This window comes from Rhinoraja longicauda, chromosome 4 (assembly GCF_053455715.1).
Source record: "Rhinoraja longicauda isolate Sanriku21f chromosome 4, sRhiLon1.1, whole genome shotgun sequence".
Lineage (NCBI taxonomy): Eukaryota > Metazoa > Chordata > Chondrichthyes > Rajiformes > Arhynchobatidae > Rhinoraja > Rhinoraja longicauda.
Genome location: NC_135956.1, coordinates 81,332,814 through 81,357,962, shown reverse-complemented (window position 1 = coordinate 81,357,962; position 25,149 = coordinate 81,332,814). Strand labels below are relative to the sequence as shown.

At 41.1% G+C, this 25,149-nt stretch overlaps 1 protein-coding gene and 1 long non-coding RNA gene across 3 annotated transcripts in view; one reads left to right on the top strand and one right to left on the bottom strand.

Annotated features, from left to right (window-relative positions):
• LOC144592920 (zinc finger homeobox protein 4-like) overlaps nt 1–2,907 on the bottom strand; it is a 250,559-nt gene extending 247,652 nt beyond the window's left edge. The window contains exon 1 of one of the 2 annotated variants that reach the window (XM_078398186.1): nt 2,687–2,907. The gene's annotated coding sequence lies outside the window, so the exon portion shown is untranslated. Of the gene's footprint in view, nt 1–615; nt 760–2,686 lie in introns of those variants that run through there. The other variant, XM_078398188.1, reaches the window with a different exon arrangement.
• The window catches only part of LOC144592921 (uncharacterized), a 36,569-nt gene continuing 12,508 nt past the window's right edge, over nt 1,089–25,149 (top strand). Inside the window, exon 1 of the long non-coding RNA XR_013547191.1 lies at nt 1,089–1,685. This is a non-coding gene — a long non-coding RNA (uncharacterized LOC144592921). The remainder of the gene's footprint in view (nt 1,686–25,149) is intronic.

Sequence of the window (25,149 nt, the reverse complement as noted above, 5' to 3'; positions counted from 1 at the left end):
AGTTCTGCATTCATCCAACGCAGGCTATAATATTGTTATTGTGGGTAATCTAATTTCACTGTGTAAGTTTTAGCTTATGGTTAAAGTGCCAAGAGAATATTATGGAATTTATGAACTGATTCACCCATCCCCTCTTATTTGATTAGCCATTTTGCAGCATAAGGTTTTCAAAAATATCAATACAAAATTAAAGAAAATGATTGCGAGAAAACAGACGTTTCTTGCACCATTTTGTAAAAGGCTTGTAATTGAGGGATAAGGTTCTAATTTAATTGTGGATGTAACGTGGCAAACGTCAATGACAGTACTGCATGATAATAATCTATACAAATCTCGTTCTTAATCATTCCAAACTGAACAACGTTTAATAAGTTAACCTACTGTATTTGCAACTATTGTTACGAGCGTTAGAGATTTTATTAAGGCCATTGACCAAATAAATTTGGGGGCAAAAATACAAATGGGATATTGTCTCAACCAAAGTGTATCTATTAGTGTATCAAATTAATTTTTAAATTTTAACACTTGGCATCGTCCAATTACTGAAAAAAACAATCTCAGTCTCGTCGTCCAAGACAAAAAGACGCGAAACAAGAACCGATTCGCACAAAATACCTCTGTCGCTATACGTGTCCCTGTGTTCATATACATAATCCATATGTACGTGTGTCTATATAGATATGTATTTACAGCCACTGCAAAATCCATCGGTTGTTCCTTTTAGAAGTACAGAAAAAGATTGTATCGCAGATCAACTCGCCCGTCTAAGCCGTATGTATTTTGATTCCTTTTCGACCTTTATAGACATTAGAGGAAAAAAGTGAAAGTGTTTATTTCTGGTGGTGCCACAGTTTTAGGTAATCGAGCTTTTTCGTATCAAAAAAAAAATGCCAACAATTCTCCGGGATCTTGGAAATTAAACGTTTCCACTCGACGCTCTTTGTGGACCTCTCTCTCTCTATTTTTAGCTTAGATTTCGTGTCGGATTTGTTTAGTTGTTAGCCCACAGTTGTTGCTGGAGTGATGAAGGGGAGAGAGTGCGTTACATACCCAGCGTTTGCTCTGAGTTTAAACGATCGATCCCCGTGTCACTGTCGTGTCCCAATCGCAGAAGTCTGCCGCGAACGAAAAGGCAGGGCTACTATATACGAGCTTCAATAATAATCAACAACAAAAAAAAGCACTGAACACAGCGGAGTTAAGGCAATAAGAGCCGAGGCGCGGATTTAGCTGGTTGGAATTCCGAATTGTGTTAGGGAGAAGAAGAAAAAAAGATACTTAGAGGCACACGGGGATGAGCCGAAACGGATAATGTGCGATACAAACTGGGGACGAAGAGTTTAGCTCGGCTTTTGACAGAAAGAGCAGCGGCCGCCAGTGGATACAGAGGCAGGAGACACGCACATACACGCACATACACACACACACACAGTCTCCTACACACACACTCACACACACACCCACACACACACACACACACATGGGCTGATCCAGGGACCAGGGGAGCGTGTCTGCCTTCAAGCTCTTCATCATCATCAACCACCACCATGATTCTCATCACCCCGAGATCACCAAGCCTACAATAAACAGCCACAACCTGCTGCTGCGGCTGCTTCCGACCCAGGTTGAACGAGTTCAATTCGCCCGAGCTGCGTGTTCCCTCAGCCGCACTGCCATACCGCCAGGTAACAAAAAAAAAACCCCCAACAAAAACAACGAGAACTAACTGCTGTTTAAAGTAGGGCACGATCATCTGGAGAGAAAAAAAAGAGTGCTTTCTTTTTTTTTGTTGTTTAAAGAGCGAATGGTTATTTGACTAAAGACTGGCCCGTGGATTAAACAAAAATGCAACATTTCCTTTGTACAGATGATATGGGTTTTGTTAGTAATAGAATTAACTCGGTGTTTGTTCTAACTGCTACTGTTATATCGGCTCTTTTTTTTTTTGTTGGTTCGGAAAAGACGGCAGGAATAAAGTGAACAGTTCGGCGATGGAGAACATAAAAGTGCGAGTCTCGGACAGCCTCGACACCTTTCTTTTTTCCCCAGTCTTGTCTCTCTCCGACCCAGAAACTGCTTCTCAGAGCCCCCCAGAAAGAAAGAATGAGCAAGTTCTGCCTGGAAATAGTTTCACAGGGAGGCAAGGCAAGTTGACAGCCCGGTCTCTTGTCTCTGATGTATATCTACACGTCCCAAAAGTCACACGAACGCACTTGTGTAAACACCAGGTACACCCGTTCTCTCCGGAGCGATCGAGAGAGGGAGGGAGAGGGAGAGAGAGAGAGGGAGGGGGGGAGAGAGGGGGAGAGAGGGGGGGGGAGAGAAGGGGAGAGAAGGGGGAGAAGGGGGGAGAAGGGGGAGAGCGAGAGAGAGAGAAAAAATCCTATTTAAATCGCGTTTATATAAACCATTTTGTTATGTTTTGCTAGGGAGAGAGAGGGGAGAGGGGAGGGGAGAGGGAGAGGGGAGGGGAGAGAGAGAGGGGGGAGAGAGAGAGAGAGTGAGAGAGGGGGAGAGAGGGAGAGGGAGGGAGAGAGAGAGAGAGAGAACGAGAGAGAGAGAGAGAGAGAGAGAGAGAGAAATATCCAGCCAAGTCTGTAATGATAAAAGAGTGCGAATCGATAACGCGGCTCCTTGGGTTTTTGCGACATAATATTGGCTTACCGCTGAATAAAGTGCAACTTACTATTTCCCCCTCGCAGCCTCTTCTCTTCTTCTTTTAATTTTTTTTTTGTTTTTTTTGTATAATGACTAATTACTGTCACATCCACTGGCCCCGGTTGCTTTTGCAAATTAAACACACACACCACAGAAAGGATCCCAGGGCAGAAGAAAGTGTGTGTGTGTGTGTCCTCTGGGCCGGCCCGGGGTTGAAGCACTCTCGCCGGCGCTGCGACCGCAAACGGGGAAAGGGAAACTGGAAATGAAAATCCGATATATCTTTATTCTGCTAATTATTTTGCCCTGTAAAAAATGGCTGATTAAGTTGAGTGCGCATGTGTCTTCATTACCGATGCACGACGGGAAGGTGTAATTAGCGAGGTGATCAACATTCAAAAGATTGGACTTGACGCTTTGAAGTTGGGGGAAAAGCCGCGGTGGGTGAGAATGGAGAGGGGTCGCCGATCTGACCCACGGCTCCACACTCAGACACACACACACACACACACACACACATGGGAGGGGAGGGCGGTGGGGGGTGGGGGGGAAAGGAAGGGGGAGATATCAGACACACACAGACACACACTCACATACACACACATGCACAGACACAGGACATAACGCAGCTAACAGTCCCGCATCAGGACAAAGACAAAGCCACACACACACACACACACACAGGGGTTTAACAATCGCCCTCTGATTTAACACTGACGGGAGTAAAGGGGAAGGGAAGGGAGGGGGGGACCGGTGGGGGCGAGTGAAGTGTGTTTGTGGTTGGTAGGGTAGAGAGGGAGAGGAGAGAGGGAGGGGGGGGGGGGGGGGAGAAGAGGCACAATTAGACCAGCGGTGTGATTAATACTTTCTCAGACACACAAGCGCAGATCTATTCTCACAAACTCAGGTTCACTTCAACGAAACAAAAAAAAAAAAAGTCACATTATGTACAAAAGGTCTCTACACCGGAGGGGGGGGGTCATAACGAAACACGGGGGTCGTCTTTTTTTGTTTTTGGAAGGAAAACTGTCTTGCCTCCGCTGTGCAAATACAATTATAAGCATTTTGAGAGCTAGAAGTAAGGGGAAGTGCTAAAAATAATCGATATACAACAAAAAAAATTCCCGAGTTTCTTGCTTGAAAAACGGGAGTTTTGTTTTTTTTATTAAAAGGGAAGAGCATTTAAAAAAAATTAAAAATGCTACTTCCATAATTTATCGGAAAAATATATATACAGAAGGCAAATCGAAACGGCGATCAGTATATATATATATATAAAAATAACAATGGCTTATATTTATTAATAAATATAATTATTCTATTTAATTAAGATTTTTAAAATGAAAATGACCAGCGCCAGTCACACTCAAGAACCGAATAAGGTTAAAAATCAAAAACCCAGCTCGTCGTTTCCTTACTAATCGCTTCTTTTCAGCGGAACACTACCTGTATTGATTGCGTTGATATCTGATCTACTGACGTGACTTTGCAACAGCAATCTAAATTACAATTTCCCCTCTATTTTAATGTTTTGTGTCTATATCCCTGATTGTATTTAAACTGAAATAACGCGCGGTTGTGGCGGGGAGCTGATTTTGTTTGAGATAGTTCTGAAGAGCTGGCAAACCCTACTACCTCTTGTGCCGTATGTACTCTTCTGTCCCTCACCCTTAATAGTCGCTATCGAATAAGACACTAAGGATGTTAATCGTTATGAGAAAATCAGGAGATCACCACTTATCTGGGGGAAAATCGAAGGCACTTTATTCAGAGCTGGGCTAGAGGATATGATAAGACTGGGCGAGATAGAGCAGAACTGTAACAGCACATGTTTCTCTCTGTCTCTTTCTTTCGCATGCTATTCCTCCCTCTTTCTGTTCCATGTTGCTGTTGTGTTGAGAGGTCTCTATCCAGGGTCTCTGTGTACGGTGGCCGCCAATTCGCCTCTTGATCTCTCTCTCTCCTTGTCTATCACATCGTCTCTCTCTCTCTCTCTATGGGACTCTCTGATCGCTCCACATCAACCCATCAGTACTGCTTAAATGTTAGGGACCCGTGCCCGAGACACCTCGATAACCCTCACTCCCCCCTCGGGGGCTATTTGCCAAAGGCGCTGTGTTAAGTATTTTTTTTTTTTTAAAGACAAAACCTTAGTACCTTATATGAAAGCCGAAAAAGAAATCACACACACAGCAGATCCGCAATGGACAACGCACAAAACTACGTTATATCCTATATTCAATAAATAAAGCAAAGAAGTCCGTGCTAAGAGAAACGATTTCACATATCAACAATAAAGGTATATCGATCGGCTTGAAGTTCCAACACTCTCCAAGTTACGGTTCAACCTGCTACACTTTGTCGATTCTAAAAATAAAAGTAGCAAAAGAAGGGCTAAAACTTTTGCAATAATAACCATTATCCATAATGTTGACCACAATAGCGTCCCGTTTCTTAAATTAATTTAAATCTAAATAATTCTCATGGTTAAAACGCACTTCTTAAATTCCTCACCCACGTTCCACGATCCAATCTACTAACTCCGTTTGAATGAACGCACTCTTATAACATTGTATTCTAAATATAAAAGTGTTTTACAAACTGATAAGGATTATTTTTTTTAGATACATTTTTAACGCGTTTAAAAAAGTAGTTCGTGCATTACCTGTGTTTCATCTCCCGCTCTATCAATCCTTTATTCTATAGGTCTTTGTAATTTGATTTTAGGGATTTATTTTTGTACACAATTGTAGCAGATCTTTTTTTTTTCTCTCTCTCTCTCTGTTGAAGGGAAATGTATACGATGAACACGCCTGGAGCCCTCTGGGGCTTAAAAGGTCATCACTTTGACAGCATGCTGACCATCAGCTCCTCCCGGGTTCGGCCCATTGTTTATAAACACAGAAATATATACACCATTTCCTATTACTTAACAGCAGAAATTTTCACTTTCTATCCTTGTTAATTCCAGCACCCAAATGCAAAAGATGCGAGAAATGAATAGAATACAACGTTACGATTTCAGACCACAAATTGTTCAACTTTTGAAAGGAAACAAAAAAAAAACAAAAGACATATTTTAAGATTGTTTTACCTCAGGAATTTTATCGATCCTTTCTTTCTTGGACACCGTCATTGAAAACGAACTAAAAAAACGTTCGCGAAAGCCCACGGATTTAAAAGTCTGACATCCCCTGTGTCCAGCGCTACAGGCCCAGCAGAAAAATGTGATAAATAAATTCGGTACTGAGTGCTGCCTCTCTGAATGCGGAGTTATCTGACTTTAATTTAATATTCCGCAATCATATTTTATAACGCAAATAATTCACGCCTATATTTCCCGCGATTCTGCATGGAACCCAAGATCTGTACTTAACTGCGTCTAATTCATGGCAGACATATATATTAGTGCATTGATCATTCTGTATTTAATATCACTGTATATATATATTTTTTGTTTATATCTGTAAAAACCTTGAAAGCATTTTAGTGCCTTACAAGCCCATACCTTCAGATTTCCTGAGATTTCGAAAGAAAACAAATTAAATCCTCAGACCAGCAAATCGTTAAATAATCTTTAATCGAGTAATACAGACTAGATGTAGCCTATGTAAAACACTACCGTTATCCAATTGATCTGGTTTTGGATCGATTCGATAAACGGAAATCTATCAAAGCGTTTAAATGTGACACACCATTTACAACTAAACATTTCCTCCCACAACGAAAAAAGGGCTATTTCATGGGAAAAATAAACAAATACAATACTTCACTTAATCCATTGATCAAAGGTGTATAATTAACTTGCATTCATTACAAACTTCACAAGTACGGCATTCATTTGCGGTCTTGTCTTAATTAATGATGCCCATTTAAATATTTCATACACCAACATTTTAAACATTCGATTGTGCATTTGTGTTATCCTTAAAACGCTGCAAAATTAAATAGAAATAAATTACCATTTTCGCATTATATGCGCAAACAATGTATTCTATTCGTTTGCGCGCTTTTGTAATATGATCTACAACCGAATAATAATCTCTGATATTTATAGCAGATTTGAATTTGTATAGCGGTATAAATTATTTTGGTGTCTCTTAAGAAACAAAAAACTGTTGCCACGATATTTTAGCACCTTGTTTGTTTAGGACCACGACGCTCTCTAAATATCTTTGAACAATGTTCTGTGATGAAATGGAAACACATTTCAGATTTATATTTGCTTTGCAGGATCAAGGTAATCGGCTGCTTTGGCCATGTCTGTGTCAGGCTCCACACACTATTGTTTCAGGTCTCCATTTTTTTCTTCAAAAAATCCCACTAAATGGCGACTATCAAATTCTGACAATGTAAATTCGAACTGTTGCTGTACAATCGTTATTTTTATTTGTTAAAGAAAATCGATGAAATTGCCTCTAAAGTACTTAGTGAGGCGTGTTTGTACCGACTAGGGGAGAATACTAAATACAGTGGTTGGTCGATGAAAATTGAGTGGTTAGGAAATGTTTAAGTACACGCTCCTTAACGCTTGACTTGGTGACTGAAATGCTGCCGCTCTGATCTTTCCCTTTCCCTTTTTCTCAATCTTTTGTGTGCACCGTTTTTAACCAGCAGCCTCCCTTTTTGTCCACCTCCTCCCTTCTTTCATTCTGACACTCTTTCATATTCTTCTTCCTTCACCGGACTCTTATTTCATTCGCTTTCCGCCAGCTATCTTTCACCTTTTTTTATTAAAAAAAAATTATTACTCAGTTTAAATTTCCCCCTCCTCTTATCAACTCGGGTTTTATTTCCCACTTACCTGTTAATCACATCCTACCTCAATGTTGGCTTGTCTCACATTTCTATGTGATTTTATTTATTTTATTATCCGTCTACTTATCAAAATTTTCATTTTCCCCAGTGTCGATCATAACAACCTTGGAACTTCCTCGACCCCCGTCACACGATTCTGTCACTTTCCTTTGATGTTTCTCTCATCCCTCAGCATCCTCTTTTTTCCCAACTCTATTAAAAAAAAATTACACTTTTTTTTGTTGCAATTTTTTCCCCTCTTTCTCCCGTTCCTTTCTCCATCTGGAGTATAAATTTGCTCATTTTCTTTTGCTAATGTTGAGCTCCCTTCCCATCTATCTCCCTGCATTATTTACCTTTCTCCTCTCTTATATGAATATTTCACCTCTCAGGTTTGCATCTAGTTTGTCTCCCGGTTGTCTCTCCCTGTTATTCCCCCCACCCCCTGCTCTCCCCTTCCCCCTTTGACATTCTCCTCATTCTTTTTTCCTATCCACATTCTGTACCTTTTCTCATTGTCCCTATTCTGATTCTGAATTCTTTATCGCTTTACTTCTTTCCACATGTGCTCTTTTTTTTATTCTGCATTATCATAAGCTTTTCCAACATACCGATCATTTGTACAATTTCTCTATCTCTCCATTTATAATTCCTGACTTTCTACTTTCATATCCTTATCTTCTTTGTCGCTCGCCCTCTCCCACGCCCGCCTCTCTCTCACGCAACGCACACACATTTTCTCTTTCTTGTATATTTTTTCATTTTCCCATTTTCTCTGTTTATTATATCATTACCTTTCTATTTCCCCTGTTTCATGTTTGTTCTGAGCTTCTCACTGCATTTACCTTATTCTATTTTGTTTTGCTTCATAAATGTTACCCATTCACACTTCTCTTTCATCAAAAAGTAAATTGTCAATTTTCTTTTCCTTTCTCTTTGTTATCATTTTCTTTGAACATTTATTCATGCTCCCTCTGCATTTCTCCCTTTATTTTCTACATGTTTTTTTCATTCCTTTAGGCATCGCTCAGAATCATATGCTGCCCTTGACTTAGCTTCACTTGCTCTCGTATAATAATGCGCTCTGGACCCATATTGTCACCATTCCCCCATCATAGGAGAGACTGCCTCTTCCTGCACAAACTCATCTCTCAGGCCACCCATCACTAATTGCCTTGATTGTTCCCCTGGCACCAACAACTGACCTATGTTTCACTGGTTGATGCCCAGGGAACCATCAAGGCAAGACTTCAAGACCGAACAAAGACTGCAAATCCAGTCAGCAACTTGCTGCAACTGCAAAACACAAATTGAAAACTAAGCCACTGTGTTCTTGTGTGTTCAAGAAAACGCAGGAACTTAAAATCAGTGTTACACTTTAAATTTAGACTGTTACTTGTGTTGTAAATATTTGTCATTGTATACAATCCCGATTGAAGCTCTGCTCCACAGCAATGAATAATATTAAAGCTATTTCAATAGTCATTTCAAGAATCAAGTTTGTATCTATTACTATATTTACCACTCTTGAGACATGAACACATGGTAAGGCTGCTATTCTTTAAAATTACCATGAGAAAATGACAGTGCGCTGCAAGTAAGCACCTGTCCCATGGAGTGAAGATACTCTCATAATGCTGTTAGATAAGGACACCCTAGTTTTGGAGGTAGTCAAAATGAACAAACAGTGAAACACTAAGTTTGAGTGATGTACGATTTTTGAGGTAAACTTTAAGGGGTGTGTCGCCACGTAGCTGTCACTTTTGCTTTTTTAAGTAATGGAGGAAACAGATTTGGGAAGTACTCTTGAGTTATTGCAGTTCAGTCTCAAGAGAGTACATATTGTAGCCCAAGGTGGAAGTATACATTTATGGATGAGTTGCTGCTCTAGAGGAGTGCTTTAACCTAGATATCGGTGAAATACTGGAGTATTGTTGCTGCTGCAGCCATCTGGCCAAATCATTACACTCCCGATGTGCAATCTAGATGGTAGGCAGCCTTTGGGAATCAGAAAGCATGGCACTTACTGCAAAATACTCAACATCGGAACTGTCCATTAGTCACGGCATTTGTGTAGTTATTCTAGTTGAATTTCTAGTTGATGGTCATCCCCAGAAAGTTGCTGGCAAAGGTTCCACTTTTGCACGTCTGGGGTTTATGAGAAGGCTTCCTCTTATTTGATGCTGTTATTTCTATGCCTTGTGCTTCATCACTTTGCCTGCAACCTAACAATCCAGCCTTGGCCCTTTGCCAATGCAAAATTGGCTAACAGAAATCATAAAAAATGAATTCCAATCACAAAATCAGAAACCCCCAGAAACATATTGTGCACAATTTTTATTGGGCATAATATATTTTATCATATATTTTATCATATATCTTGTATTTTGTTTTATATACAATGTCAAGTTAGAGAAAAGTCAAGTGGTGAAATGTCATCGACCTGAGGTATTAACCTTTGGCTCTCCAATGATTTTGCATGATCTACTCAGTATTCCAGCATTTACTCTTTTTATTTTATATTATGGTAGAGAGTTTTCAACTGTATAAGGTTTTAGACCATCATTGTTTAAAACATTAACCATTAATGCATGCAGTTAATCAAGAATTACAATTGTGAGTAATCCATTAGAGTCTTCATTTGGTTGTGTGATTCTAAATCATATTATATATATATATACAAACTGTTCAGTAACATTTTTGTTGTGTTTGATTATAGAATGGCAAGAATAAAAGTTCAGCAAGTGTGTGCTTTTGGTGAGAATGAAGCTGGCTAAATAACTCACCATTATTGGAAAAATAATAACTTATTCTTGTGAGTAGAGTTATCAATCAAAGTTTTACTGGAAAAAATAATTCAATTTATAAAATTCATATTAAGAGTTACTTTAAGACAAATTTCCAAAAGAGCATGAGTTCAGAAATATGAAACATTTCTTCACAGATAAGATGCGTGATTAAAAAACTAAAATAATCATTTTACATTTCTATTTCCTGAATAAATATCGCCACAGGCTCAATATCATCAGCCAAATACATTCAAAATTTATTTTATGACAGAACACAAAGAAGCAGAACAAACAGATCACTTTCAGTTTGGACCAAAGATAGACACAAAATACTGGAGTAACTCAGCGGGACAGGCAGCATCTCTGGAGAGGAGGAATGGGTGACGTTTTGGGATGAGACCCTTCTTCAGACTGATCTCCCTTCCCCCCTGACAAGAGTCTGAAGAAAGGTCTTGACCCAAAATGTCACCCATTCCTTCTCTCCAGAGATGCTGCCTATCCCTCTGAGTTACCCCAGCATTTTGTATCTATCTTTGGTTTAAACCAGCATCTGCTGGTTCCCTTATACACACTCAGTTTGGAGACAGGAATTGATAGGTTCTATAGGGATCGTTGTTGGGGCCTGTGCAGTTCATAATCTATATCTGTTGATCCAAGTATAATGAGTCTTTTTGATGACACAAATCTAGGTGACAGTGTGGGTCGCAAAGAAAATGCTGAGAAGTGGATGTAGAAGGAATAAATGAATGGGTGAACAAATGGCATATGGAACATAATGTGGATTATACAAAGTTGTCTACTTTAATATAAAATAGATAAACATTGAGTTTTTAAATGGCGTATAATTGAATGGTGCCATTTTTTTCATAGGGACCTCATTATCTTTGTACCCAAGTTAGCTTGCAGGTACAGCATCCAATTAAGAAAGTAAACAATGTGCTGGTCTTCAATGAAAAAGGATTCATGTACAAAGTTAAAACTTCTGACAGGTTCCTGATGAGATTGCCCCTGAGATATTGTGTACAGGTCTAGTCTTTCTACTCAAGATAGAGGGACTGCAATGGAGGTTCCAATTGATTGATTGCTGGGATTGGAGCTTTGTCCTGTAGTTAACCAGACTGCTGCTTTGCTCTCTTGGATTATGAAGAAGCAGAGGGAGTCTCAGTAAAACATATAAAATACTTAAGTTCCATTGTCCATCAGCAGTTAGGGGTCACAATCCTGAAGAAAAGGGGTTGGCCATTCAGGATGGAAAGACAAATAAATTTCTTCTCCCAGTGGGTAGTTAATCTTTGGAATTCTTTACTCAAGACGGTTGTTGAGGTTCAATCAGTTGGTAAATTCAAGGTAAAATGAATCATTTTTTGGACATTTAAAGAAATCAAGGAATATAAGTAGAAGATCAATCCTGATCTTTTAGAATATCTGTCAGGAATGAGAGGCAGAATGACTTACTCCTGCATTTATTGCTGATATGTCCATATGACTGATTAATACGGAGATTTGTTTTTCATCTTATTCCACATATAGAAGGAAGCTGCAGCAACATATTTCTCTCATTCACACTTGTATGCCAGAAAATATCGTGATACAGCTTGATAGAAACAGCAACACTAAGAACTTTACACAAAGCATGTAACATGTCTTACAATCCAAGACTAGGCTCAAGAGCATTACTAAAACGAAGTCGACACCATGCCAATTGAAAACATATAGCATCTACATTTTTCGCTGCCTCGGAAAAGCAGCCAACATTAGCAAAGACTTGACCCAGCCTAGTCATCCTTTCTTCTCTCTGCACCTATTTGGCAGAAGATTTATTTATTTATTCGTGTCATCACACAGCTGTTTGCCAATAGCGAGCAAGTTTTAGTGCCACGTCGTTGGCCTCTGCAAGATCCTTTGCAGTGCATGTGTCATGCAGCAAGTCACAGCTCAGGAGCTGTTCTATAGTCTGGAGGCCCCGTCTGCACTCGCAGTCTTCCACTTCTTCAGTGTATCCCCACTTCAGCGTGTTCCATTTGCTCCTGCCTATGCCTGTCCGCAGTCTGTTGAGACTGCGCCAGGTTATCCACTGTTGGGTCGGACCCTGGTGGGAGTTTCTCAGAGGGATCGATTGCCGTGTGATTTCTCCGGAGATTTCTCTCGTCTCTCTTCCCAGAGTTTGAGCCTTCTGGACGATGCACTGCAGTGCAGGGGATGGACAGAAGAGAGGAAACTTCTGCTTGATTTCAAACGCTTAGGTAGCGAAGGGTGGTCATATAGGGAGTGTCTTTCATCCTCTGATTGTCTGAGGTGTTCTTTATGACTGGCTACAGCTCTTCTGATTCCAGGAGGTGCAATGCCAGAGAGTAGGTAGATGTTGTCAGTCTTGGTAGGTTTCATGCATCCACTGATGCAGAGACAGCTTGTGTTTAGCACAGGATCAATCTTCCTGCAGAAGGTGCAGAGGCTTGAAAGTACTGACGAAGAACTTCCTCCCCTCTGTTATCAGGCTTCTGAACAGCCCTTCCAAAAGTTGGGTTACTGTCCAATTCATCTATTGTTGACATTGGACTTTGTCGATGGATCTGACGGGCGACAATGCTGAGAACTATGTTCTTTGTTCTGTATCTTCCTCTTTGCTCTATTGTACTTGAGTTTAACTTGTTTGTATTGATGTAGAGTACACCTGATCTGTTTAGTAGGCACGCAAAACATAGCTTTTCACTGGAGCTCGGTACACATGACAATAATAAACTTAAACCTAAAAAAAAAACCAGGGCAGGTCGCCAAAACCTATGTCAAAGAAATAGTTTAAAAAGTAGCTTTAAAGAAAAAAAATGGCAGATCTATGGTGATTGGGGGATGGAGAGATTCCTATAGTTTAAGACGTTGGCAATTGTGGAACATTTCAATTTGAGGACGATTATTACACCCAAATTTGAGAAGTACAAGTATCTCAAAGAACCCTAGGGCCAGAGAAGATTCCAGAGTTTTGTGGGGAGAATTTCATCGAGGGATTTGATGAAAAGAGTTAGAACTTTAATGTCAATGTTTTACTTAAATTGGAGCAAATGTATGATGGGCAAATAGGAGTCTATTTGAGTAAACTTTGTAGTAGAGTTTTGGAAGACATCTTACTTATCGAAGGTGGAAGGTGGAAGGATCATAAGATCATAAGTGGTAGGAGTCGAATTAGGCCATTTGGCCCATCAAGTCTACTCCGCCATTCAATCATGGCTGTTCTATCTCCTAACCCCATTCTCCTGCCTTCTCCCCATAACCCCTGACACCCATAGCTGGATAGACAGGTGAGGATCAAATTTGCAACCTCCAGAGGTAATAATGAGAGTTTCAACCACACATTGGTGAGAGGAGGTCAGTGTCAGTAAATGTTATTGAGGTTAAAAAGGTCATGGTTAAGATGTAATGTTTTATCGCACTTCAAGGTCAAATGCGACACCAAAATTTCATACGGTTGCCGGGGAGAGTGATGGAGTCAATATGTAGGGGTAGTAATTTGTGACAGAGACTGAAAACAATGATCTTCGGAATATTTTGTTAGATGAAATGACTGGTTATCCAGTCCTCTGTGTTCTACAACAGCCTGACAACAGAGACAGATGAATAGTCAAGAGAAACAATGGTTAGGTAAGGAGTCTGCAGAAAGGTCCCCGACCTGAAATGTCACCCATCCTTTTTCTCCAGAGATGCTGCCCAACCTGATGAGTTACTCCAGCACTCTGTGTCCATCTTAGGTAAGGATCAGTATCATCAAGTTATGAATCAAGAGTCAAGACTGTTTCATTGTCATATGCAATGGGAATGGAACAATGACTTGCTACAGCTTTACATGCTTCTTAATCCAATAACACAACAAATAAATATACAATAATCAATAATACAATAATTTATCAGTGATTCTAGGCAACTAGACCATAAGAATGTAAACTGAAGTGTGTGGTGCAACCAAAACAAAATCCATAGTAGATCAATGCTAGGGTAAGGTTGTGGTTAGGGCTATGCAGTGTATTTCATGATCAATAGACAATAGACAATAGACGCAGGAGGAGGCCATTCGGCCCTTTGAGCCAGCACCACCAATCAATGTGATCATGGTTGATCATTCTCAATCAGTACCCCGTTCCTGCCTTCTCCCCATACCTCCTGACTCCGCTATCCTTAAGAGCTCTATCTATCTCTCCCTTGAATGCATTCAGAGAATTGGCCTCCATTGCCTTCTGAGGCAGAGAATTCCACAGATTTACAACTCTCTGACTGAAAAAGTTTTTCCTCATCTCAGTTCTAAATGGCCTCCCCCTTATTCTTAAACTGTGGCCCTTTGTTCTGGACTCCCCCAACATTGGGAACATGTTTCCTGCTGGTTGGTCCTGATGGTTGATGTGAAGAAACTGTTCTTGAACCTGGACCTCATGGTTCAATAGACAATAGACAATAGACAATAGACAATAGATGCAGGAGTAGGCCATTCAGCCCTTCTCCCCAGCACCGCCATTTAATGCGATCATGGCTGATCACTCTCAATCAGTACCCCGTTCCTGCCTTCTCCCCATACCCCCTCCACTATCCTTAAGAGCTCTATCCAGCTCTCTCTTGAAAGCATCCAACGAACTGGCCTCCACTGCCTTCTGAGGCAGAGAATTCCACAGATTCACCACTCTCTGACTGAAAAAGTTCTTCCTCATCTCCGTTCTAAATGGCCTACCCCTTATTCTTAAACTGTGGCCCCTTGTTCTGGACTCCCCCAACATTGGGAACATGTTTCCTGCCTCTAATGTGTCCAATCCCCTAATTATCTTATATGTTTCAATAAGATCCCCCCTCATCCTTCTAAATTCCAGTGTATGGCTCTTGTACCATCTTCCCAATGGTAGCAATGAGATAAGAGCATGGCCAGGATGGTGTGAGTCATTGATGATTGCAGTTGCCTTTATGAGGCAGTGGTTCCTGTAGATCTCTTTGAGGGTAAAGTCAATACCTGTGATAGACCGGGCAATGCCCCCGATTTTCTGTAGCCACCTTCCTTCTTGGTTATTTCAGTTACTGTGCTAGGTCCTAATGCAACCAGTCAGTATGGTCTCTGCCATTCAGTGACATGCAATTTATTGCAAATTGGAGGCACTGAGGAGATTTTTTTGTGATCGCATCAATGTGCTGAGCCCAGGACAGATCTTCAGAGCTATGCTTGCCCAGGAACTACAAACTATTGACACTCTCCATCACCACCCCATTGAAGAAGATAGGTTCATGGGTCCTTGGCTTTTCCTTTCTGCAGTCAACAATCAGCTTTTCTAAGTTGCTGGTGCTGAGAGCATGACTGCTGTTCCAGCATTATTTACTCAGATTATCAATCCCTGTCCTGCACTTTGACCCATCGTTACCTGTTATTGATCCAGCATCAGTGGTATTGTCGCCAAATTTAACATTGGTGTTGGAGGTGGGTGTGCACAGTCATGGGTAGAGAGAGAATAGAGCAAGGGAATGAGAACACAGCCTTGAGGTATCCCTGTGCTGATGGTCATCGTGGAGGAAGTACTCTGGCCAATTCGCATTGATTGAGATCTGTCAATGAGGAAGTCTAAGATCCAATTGCACAGCACTAAGCAGAGACCCAGTACCCTGAGTTTGATATTAAGTTTAGGTGGGACGATGATGTTAAACAATAATGTAGTCAATGAAGAACAACCTGACGCACAAGCTCTTATTATCCAAGTGGTCCAGTGCAGAGTGGAGAGCTAGGGAGAGCACATGTGCAGTTGAATCCATTGTGGCATTAGGTGAATTGCAGTGGGTCCAGGTCCTTACAGTGGCAGAAGCTAATATGTGTCATAATCGACCTCTCAATGCACTTCATCACAACAGAGGTATTTATTCACAAAGTGCTGGAGTAACTCAGCAGGTCAGGCAGCATCTCAGGAGAGAAGGAATGGGTGACGTTTCGGGTCGAGACCCTTCTTCAGACTGATGATAATCATCACAACGGATGTGATTACCACTGGTCAGCCGTCACTGAGGCATGTCAACTTGGTCTTCTTGGTCATTGGTACTATAGATATCCTTTTAAAGCAGGATTTTGGACCACAGGAGTGAGAGTCACATGTAGCATATATACATGTGAGAATGAACTCATATGTTAGAACAATCCAAGCTGTCAATTGAAATTCAAGTATCAAATTCAGAATGCTGGTTTAATTCTGAAATTATCATAGATATAGAAACGAGGGACTGCGAATGCCGGTTTACAAAGGAAAAAAACCATACAAAGTGCTGGAGTAACTCAGTAGGTCAGGCAGCATCTCTGGAGAACATGGATAGGTGATGTTTCGGTTGGGAGCCTTCTTCGGACTGATTGTGGAGAGGGAGGAAGAAATCTGGAAGTGCGAAGAGCCAGGGCAAAGTGTGTAGGATATTAGGTGAACACAGTCAAGGAGAAGGGGTGGAGGGGTCATAGGCAGATGGTTGCAGAGAGGCCAGAGATAGATATTGTCACTAAGATCCAATACATCCAATAATGTTTTAGTGCAAGATGAGAGTGGTGATAAATAAAGGTTTTAACTTTTTTTAAAATAAAGGCTATTAACTTTTCAAACCCAGTCAATGTACAGTATTTTACAATTAGGAAAAGGCACTGTCACCACCATTGGCAGATAGAAATGGTCCGTAGTTATGCTCAGAAGGTGAACAAGCTGGGAAATGTAACAAGGAAAGGGTTAAAATATGTTGCAAAGGTAACAGAAGGTTTTAAAGAAAAACCAACTTACACTTATTCGCACTTATTAAATGAGAACTACTTCGCTCGTTCAACCCCCTTCAGTTCTCACACACCCATATTCTTCACAGCGAGAGCGTGGCTCGAAATTACAAAATAGAAAGGATGTAACTGATCAATAAAAAACAACATAATGTCCATGTGTCAGACCGTCTTTAACCTATTATATTCATTTCTGCATTTTGAAAATCATTGGAAACGTTATTGCCGGTCCCAGTAGCCCTTGTGAAGCTGTCTTTATGAACTATTGTAGTCTGTGTGGTGAAGGCATTCCCACGATGATGTTGGGAAGGAAATTCCAGAAGTTTGATCCACAGATGATCAAGGAATACGGATTTATTACCCATCATATTAATTCTCAGGAAAGTAATATAAAGCATTATAAAGCATTACAAAGGAAATGAAGATCCAGAGAGTTGTGAATTTGTGGAATTCTCTGCCATAGAGGGCAGTGGAAGCCAAACCACTGGATGGATTTAAGAGAGAGTTAGATAGAGCTCTCGGGGCTAGTGGAATCAAGGGATATGGGGAGAAGGCAGGCACGGGTTATTGATTGTGGACGATCAGCCATGATCACAATGAATGGCGGTGCTGGCTCGAAGGGCCGAATGGCCCTCCTCCTGCACCTATTTTCTATGTTTTTATGTTTCTACGATGGAACAGTTACAAAAGCAAAGAATGATGGGCAGAGCCATCATGGATTCAAAAAATCATTTTTGATAATTCATTAAAAAAAATTGAGGATGTGACTTACAAGAGAAACAAATGGATGTAGCCTATTTAGATTCTCAAGAGGCATTCGACAAGATGCTGCATAAAAGATTGTTGTACGTTTTTTCACCCAAAGGGTTAGTAACCTTCAGAATTCTCCATGCCAGTGTACTGAAATTTCTTAGCTGCCATACTGCAAAGATTTTTGGAACCCAGTTGAGTCAAGAGATATCGGAATCGGGTGGGAAAGTGGATGTCAAAGTCCATTCATGATCTTTTTGGATGGGGCCTTTTGTTTTTAGAGCCATAGCTCTATAGAACAGAAATAGCTCATTCAGCCCATCATATCAATAGACAATAGACAATAAACAATAGGTGCAGGAGGAGGCCATTCAGCCCTTTGAGCCAGCACCGTCATTCAATGTGATCATGGCTGATCATTCTCAATCAGTACCCCAAGCTGACCATTGAGTGCCTATCTACACGAATCCCATTTGTCAGTACTTGGTCCATAGTCTAGTATGCTTTAGCAAATCAAGTGCTTGCCCTGATGCTTCTAAAATTTTGTGAGAATTTTGTGAGAACCACCTTTTCAGGCAATGCATTTTGGACTGCAATCACCTCTGGATGAAAAAGATACATGCCCATACTTTCCACTGGCTTTTAGTGAATTGTATTATCCATGTCTGTTATGAATTTATTAAAGTACTGTTAATAAGGAAAAGTGAAAGAGGATCAGTCTACGCAAATTACTTGAATTTGGTCAATCTATACCTCATTCACATTTAATTAATTGTATCATCTATACACTAAAATTCTCGTTTGTTTGTTTGTTTGTTCCTGACCTACAGCCAAAACAGTACACGATAGCGTGACAAATTTAGGCCCACCTTACTCACCGTCGTCCCTTTGGTGCTAATGGAAGAAGTTTCATTGAAATTGGTGTATATTTTTAAAGTTATTTGCATTTTAAAGTTTAAATCTATCTCCTACGGAGGGAGGAGGGAGGGGGGGAGGGGGAGGAGGGAGGATAAGGGGGGTTGAGGGGGATGGAATGGGGGGAGGGGAAGGGGGGAGGGGAAGGGGAGGGGAGGGGGGTAGGGGAGTTGGAGGGGGGAGGGGGGGAGAGGGGAGGGGGGGAGGAGAGGGTGCTGCACCAATGCAGGAGAGGTTTGAGCCCAACATGTCCAACATTATCACTAAAATCTTACCTAACAAAAAATATATTGTTCTACATCTTCCAGAACTTCCAGCTTTCTACTTTCCTTTTATTGAAATGATTTCCTGAGTTCCTTCTGAAATGGCCTCTCTAATGTTATGATTGTGTTTCCTTGATCTAAATATTCCAGAGGAATTTGATTCTTTGATTAATTTGCCCACAATTTTCTACATTCAATGGAATATTATTCAAATTTATACTCACCTATTTTGATCATTTAGGTTCTAGTAACCCATTCCTATGTTTATTTTTCAATTGTGACTACCCGGGTGTCAAGGGGCCTGGTGATGGTAATGCAGCTGAAAATCATGGCCTTGGTTATGGCCTCTCTTGCTGGCAGTTATTTGAATGGACTGTATACAACACCACATGGAATGTCCTGTGACTGGGTCTCTACAGGGGTTAATGTGTTTGAATATGGACCGTGATACTGTGCCTGAAACTAAGTTCCCATCTGACTTTATGATGGAGAGAAGTGTTGAAGAAGCCAATGAATAGATGGGATCAGGGCAAAGTTTAAGGAACCCCTCAGCTGAAATGGTTGGCATCCAATGACTCCAGCCATCTTCCTTTGTGCCTGGCACATACTCAAGCATTCAAGAGATTTCTCCTGATGATCAATGATCCCGATTTATTCGGAATCCACAATGCATCATGATGCAATATGGTCAAATGTCGTGGGTCATAATGTTCACCTCACCTCACCTCTGGGATTTAATAAAGAGTTACAAAGTCTTGGATTGGTGCAGCAATGAGTTTGTACTGACCATCAAGTGCCCATCCTTGTGCGTTTGTTTGAACAACAGCTGTAATGCAGCCTGGACCCAAGTTCTCGTGTAGAACTCAAACTGACCATCAGTGAGAAGTTCTTGTTAAGTATTATTTGATAGCAATCTTGGTGAATTCTTCCTTTGCTTTGATGATGATTCAGATAAACCTGATGAAGGATAATTGATCGGATAGACATACTTTTGGCAATCTCTGCATTTCTAGTAGGTGGCAGTGTTGTAGTTGTGCCCAAATAGTTTGGTCAAATATGTGGCTTGCATGAAGTTACAGCCTTTAATCATCATTGCATTCAGCACACAAAATAATTTCTTGATCTATCTGCCGGTGACGATGATCTGTGACGGATGGGATGGCTCGGGGAGTTAACCACTGGAGAAAGGTCATTGCTTAATGTGGAGAATTGCTCAATCGTCTGTTATATCTCAAAGTGGTGAGGCTTGGCCTGTTCAGTTGGTGGAGTCACTGCATAATGTGCATACTGTGGTAGGTTCACACGGTTGTCACCCTAGGAGGCACCGTTTGGGGTACTCCTAGCGTGGTACTCAAAATTCCCCATTAAACCAAAGTTGTTCTACCAGTTTGCTGGCATAAGAGGAGTCATACATCATGGAAACACACCCTTCGGCCCATCCAAACCATGCTGACCAAAATGCACATCTATTTTAGTCTCACCTGCCCGCATTTGCCCCATATCCCTCTAAACTTTTCCTACCCACGTACCTGTCCAAATTTCTTTTAAAATGTTGTTATAGTACCTGCCTGAATGACCTCCTCTGGCAGCTTATTCCATATACCCACCACCCTCTGTGTGAAAAAATTGACCTTCAGGTTCCTATTAAATGTTTCCCCTTACACCTTAACCAATGTCCTCCTCTGCTTCTTGATTCCCCCAATCTGAGTAAAAGACTGTGCATTCACCCTATCTATTCCCTTCATGATCTTATACATCTCCATAAAATGATTCCTCAGTCTCCTGTGCTAAAGCAATGAAGTCATAGCCTGCCCAACCTCTTCCTAGAGCTCAGGCCCTCAAGTCCCGGCAACATCCTCATAAATCTTCTCTGCATTCTTTCAAGCTAAACAAAATCCTTCCAGGATAGCAGGGTGACCAAAACTGAACACAATACTTCAAATGTGGCCTCACCAATGTCTTGTACAACGATATCAAAACATCCCAACTTCTATACTCAGTACTCTGACTGATGAAGGCCAATGTACCGAAAGCCTTCTTGACTACCCTATCTACCTGTGATGACATTTCCAAGAAACTATGTACCTGCACTCCTAGATCCCTCTAATATACAACACACCCCAGAGCTCTGCCATTCACTGTGAAGGATTTCTCAAAATGCACACCTCGCACTTACCTGTATTAAACTCCGTTAACCATTCCTTAGCCCAACTGATGATGATCCTGCTGCAATTTTAGATCACCATCTTCGCTCCCTACAACACCACCCACTTTAGTGCCATCTGCAAACTTAGTAATTGCGCCTTCTACATTCTCATCCAAATCGTTGATATAAGCCACACACACCAAAATACACAAATGATCCCTGAGGCACACTACTAGTCACAGATCTCCAGTCCAAAAAAACAACCTTCCACTATCACCCTGAGCTTCCTTCCATTAAATCAACTCTATCTAATCAGTTAGCTCTCCCGGATCCCGTACGATCTTGCCTTCCACAGCAGCGTACCATGCAGAACTTTATCAAATGCCTTGCGAAGGTCCACAGAGAAAACATCTGCGGCTTTGGCCTCATCAACCTTTTTTGGTTACTTCTTCAGAAAACTCATTCAGATTTGTAAGACAATACTCTCCCATGTACAAAACCATGCAATCCATCCCTAATCAGCTCCTGTTTATCCCAATCCTCACCAGTAACCTGCTAGCCACAGATGGTAGGCTCACTAATCTATGGTTTTCAGGCTTTTTCCTTGCAGCCCTTCTTAAATAGAGGCACAACATTAGATCTCTGGCTCCGCACCTGTATCTATTGATGATTTATGTATTGATGATTTCCTCCTATCTCCCCACTAATCATCGACCTCTGTCACAAGATTACTTTTAATTCTACAAACTTTTACTTTTGGTAACAATGCCTTGAATTGCAGAATTTCTCCTGAAACTCCATGAGAACAACATTGATCACAGTGAATGTAGAAAGATTAATTGGAAATGGTGTTCCATCACAAATTCACGTAGATTCACTTTGACAAACTCATACTTGGTCCTTTGATCTACCCTGTCTCCATTGATACACACCACTACCCCCCCCCCCCCCACTCACCCACCCCAAACGTAAATGTTGTGGTTACTCTTTTCTTCCCATTTTATTTGTGAATTGCGATATTTCTGAATTTCCAACCTAAAGGCACATTTCCTGAATCAAATTGGAAAACGAGGGATAACACATTTGGAACTTTCTCACCTCTCTTTTTGATACCTGGGCTATTAAAATACCAGCCAAATGGCGTCAAATAATTAATGATTGAAAGATGCAGCATAGAAAAGGTCCTTTGGCCCACCTTGTTCACGCAGACTATCGATCACCCGTTCACACTAATCCTATCTTATCCCACTTTTGTGTCTACTTCCTACACTCTGGGTCAATTTACAGTGGCCAATTAACCTTTAGGATTTGGGAAGAAAGTGGAGCACCTGGGGGGGAACCTACACAGTCACAGGAAGAATGTGATTGTTCACACACACAGCACCTGAGGTCAGGATCAAACCCAGATCTCTGGCGATGTGAGGCAGCAGCTCTACCAGCTACGCCACTGCACCTGAGTTCCTAACGTTACTTTAGCACTGCCATCTTCACAGAAGCCACTGAGGAATCAAGACCACCAACAAACACCTGGTTGTTGCTACTGGAGTCTCTGAGGACACTTTGACCTCTCCAGTATATCAGCTTCAAAGCCTGGCTAGCTCCCAACTTTCCCACCTTTGAACTCTGTATTTACTTTAGGATCTGGGCATTGCAGACAAGGCCATTATTTATTGGTCATCCCCAGTGACATTAAATAAACGGCATCTGTATTTTTAAATGGCAGGTATAAGTGATTCCCTCCGTCTTAAAAAAAACCAGTTCTCATCTTTTAAAACTTACATTAATAAATCTCAATGTGTTATTCCTTCGTGGATCTCTCTTCAAGGAAATAATAAGTGAGGTTGGCAATCATTTAAAAAATAATGTTGTATATTGTCATTCAACACAGATAAGTTCCACCATGCACAGGCACTCCAAAATGATCAAGGATGTGATTTATACAAAATAAAATAATTGTCTAGGCTTTGTGATCAGCATCCGTGCATCTACTAAAATAGCATTCCAATCTCTATTTTTTATTCATTATTGAAATTTAACATTTGGTAACATAATATTTCTAGGAAGTTGTGTCACATAATTACCACTGTATTCCGCCCCAGGCCTCATACTTAGTCCTCACTCAAGCACCAGTTTTCCACTCTCTATACTTTAGCCTTCCTCTGCCCAGCACTTGTGACTCCAAGCAACAGTTTCCTCTATCTTTCTTCATTGTTGTTGGCATAGAAGGTAATTGTTGCAATTATCAGATAGTTTGTGCCTCAGGTTTGGCCCCAGATCCACATGGAGTATCAAGGGAAAAGGATAGAAAGAATGAGAAAGGGAGAAAAATGTTTCTGGCAAGCTTATACAATGGTAAGAAGGGGTTAAAAAGTCATGTTGGGAAATCAAGAAACAGATAAACAGAGGTTGTCTTCTATTACTTAGGCAATCACTGATCAACTCCGGTTTTATGGGTTCTATGTTGGATAATGGGGTCAATGTAGGATCTGTGGACAGTTCTATATGTAGATGGTACAGGAGGTGGCTGGTACCACACTGAGGTGGGTAGATGTGAATGGTGCACTCCTTTGCCACTTATACGGGGTTTCCATGTGTTTCTGAGGCATGGAAGTTCTAAGTACATCCCAATGTCTCTTCTCCACTGTGATGATCATAGATCAGACATACCTAAGAGCTTCCTTAAAGAAGTGCAACATCTCCACTAACCTTGGGAATGGAGTCACGAGGAACTGCTGATGTTGGAAACTTCAACAAAACACAAAGTAATGGAGAAACTCAGCAAGTTAAGCAAAATCTGTGGATGGATAGATAATGTTTCAAATAGGACCCTTAGTTAGACAGACCCAAAATGTTGTCTTTTTGTTTCCTCCACAGATGTTGCTTGACCCACTGAGTTTCTCTAGCACTTTGTGTTTTGTTGAAGTTTCCAACATCTGCAGTTCCTTGTGTCCCCATTCCCAAGGTTAGTGGAGATGTTGCATTTCTTTAAGGAAGCTTTGAGCAGATCCTTGGATTTGCTACATAACTTGACATAGAGTGTCTGCTTTGGGAGTCTGGTGTTGAGCATGTAAATAATAATCTATCTCACAAATCTATTTCAGCATAATGTGGCTGGCAACTCATTTGAAGATCTCCTGTCCCAGTATCTATATTCAAATATTCACACATTCAGGATTTCCACTGAAATGGACCTTTCAGGATCATAAATTTTCACACATTCAGGATTTCAAACTGAAATGGAGTTATCTTTCTTGTAATTAGGAAAATATAATACAATAAATAATATATGGTGTGTATTTTTGACATTTAAAACAAATATCTTACATACAAATAGGACTTAAAAATTGTGTCACCACAGCAAAATCATTGATATTGACCTTCCCAACATCCAAGGGATCTACAGGATGTGCTGCCTTGAGAAGGCAACTAATGCCATTAAAGATGGTTTAATGTCTCCTCTTGAATGTCACAAAAACTAAGGAGCTGATTGTGGACTTTAGAAGGGCTAAACATCCAAGGATGTACACGCCACTGGAGATAAATGGGTCTACTGTGGATAGGGTGAGCAGTTTTAAATACTTGGGAGTCCGCATCACAGAGGATCTGACATGGGCAACGCACATCGCCGCACTGGTGGGTAAGGCAAAGCAGCGCCTTTACCACCTTAGACAGCTGAGGAAATTCAGAGTGTCTCTGAGGATCCTTCATTGCTTCTACTCTGGGGCTGTAGAGAGCATCCTGTCCGGCAACATTACAGTCTGGTTTGGGAACAGCTCTGCCCAGGACAGGATGGCCCTGCAGAGAGTAATGCGTTCGGTAGAACGCACCATGGGAACTACACTCGTCCCCCTGCAGGACCTATACATCAGGAGGTGCAGTTCCAGAGCAAGCAAGATTATGAGGGACCCCTGCCACCCCAGTAATGGACTGTTCCAGATGCTACGTTCAGGCAAACGCCTCCGCTGTCACGCTGTGAAAACGGAGAGGATGAGACGGAGTTTCTTCCCACAGGCCATCAGGACTGTCAACTTTTATAACTCCAGAGACTAATTTTTGTCTACACTATAGTAACTTTAT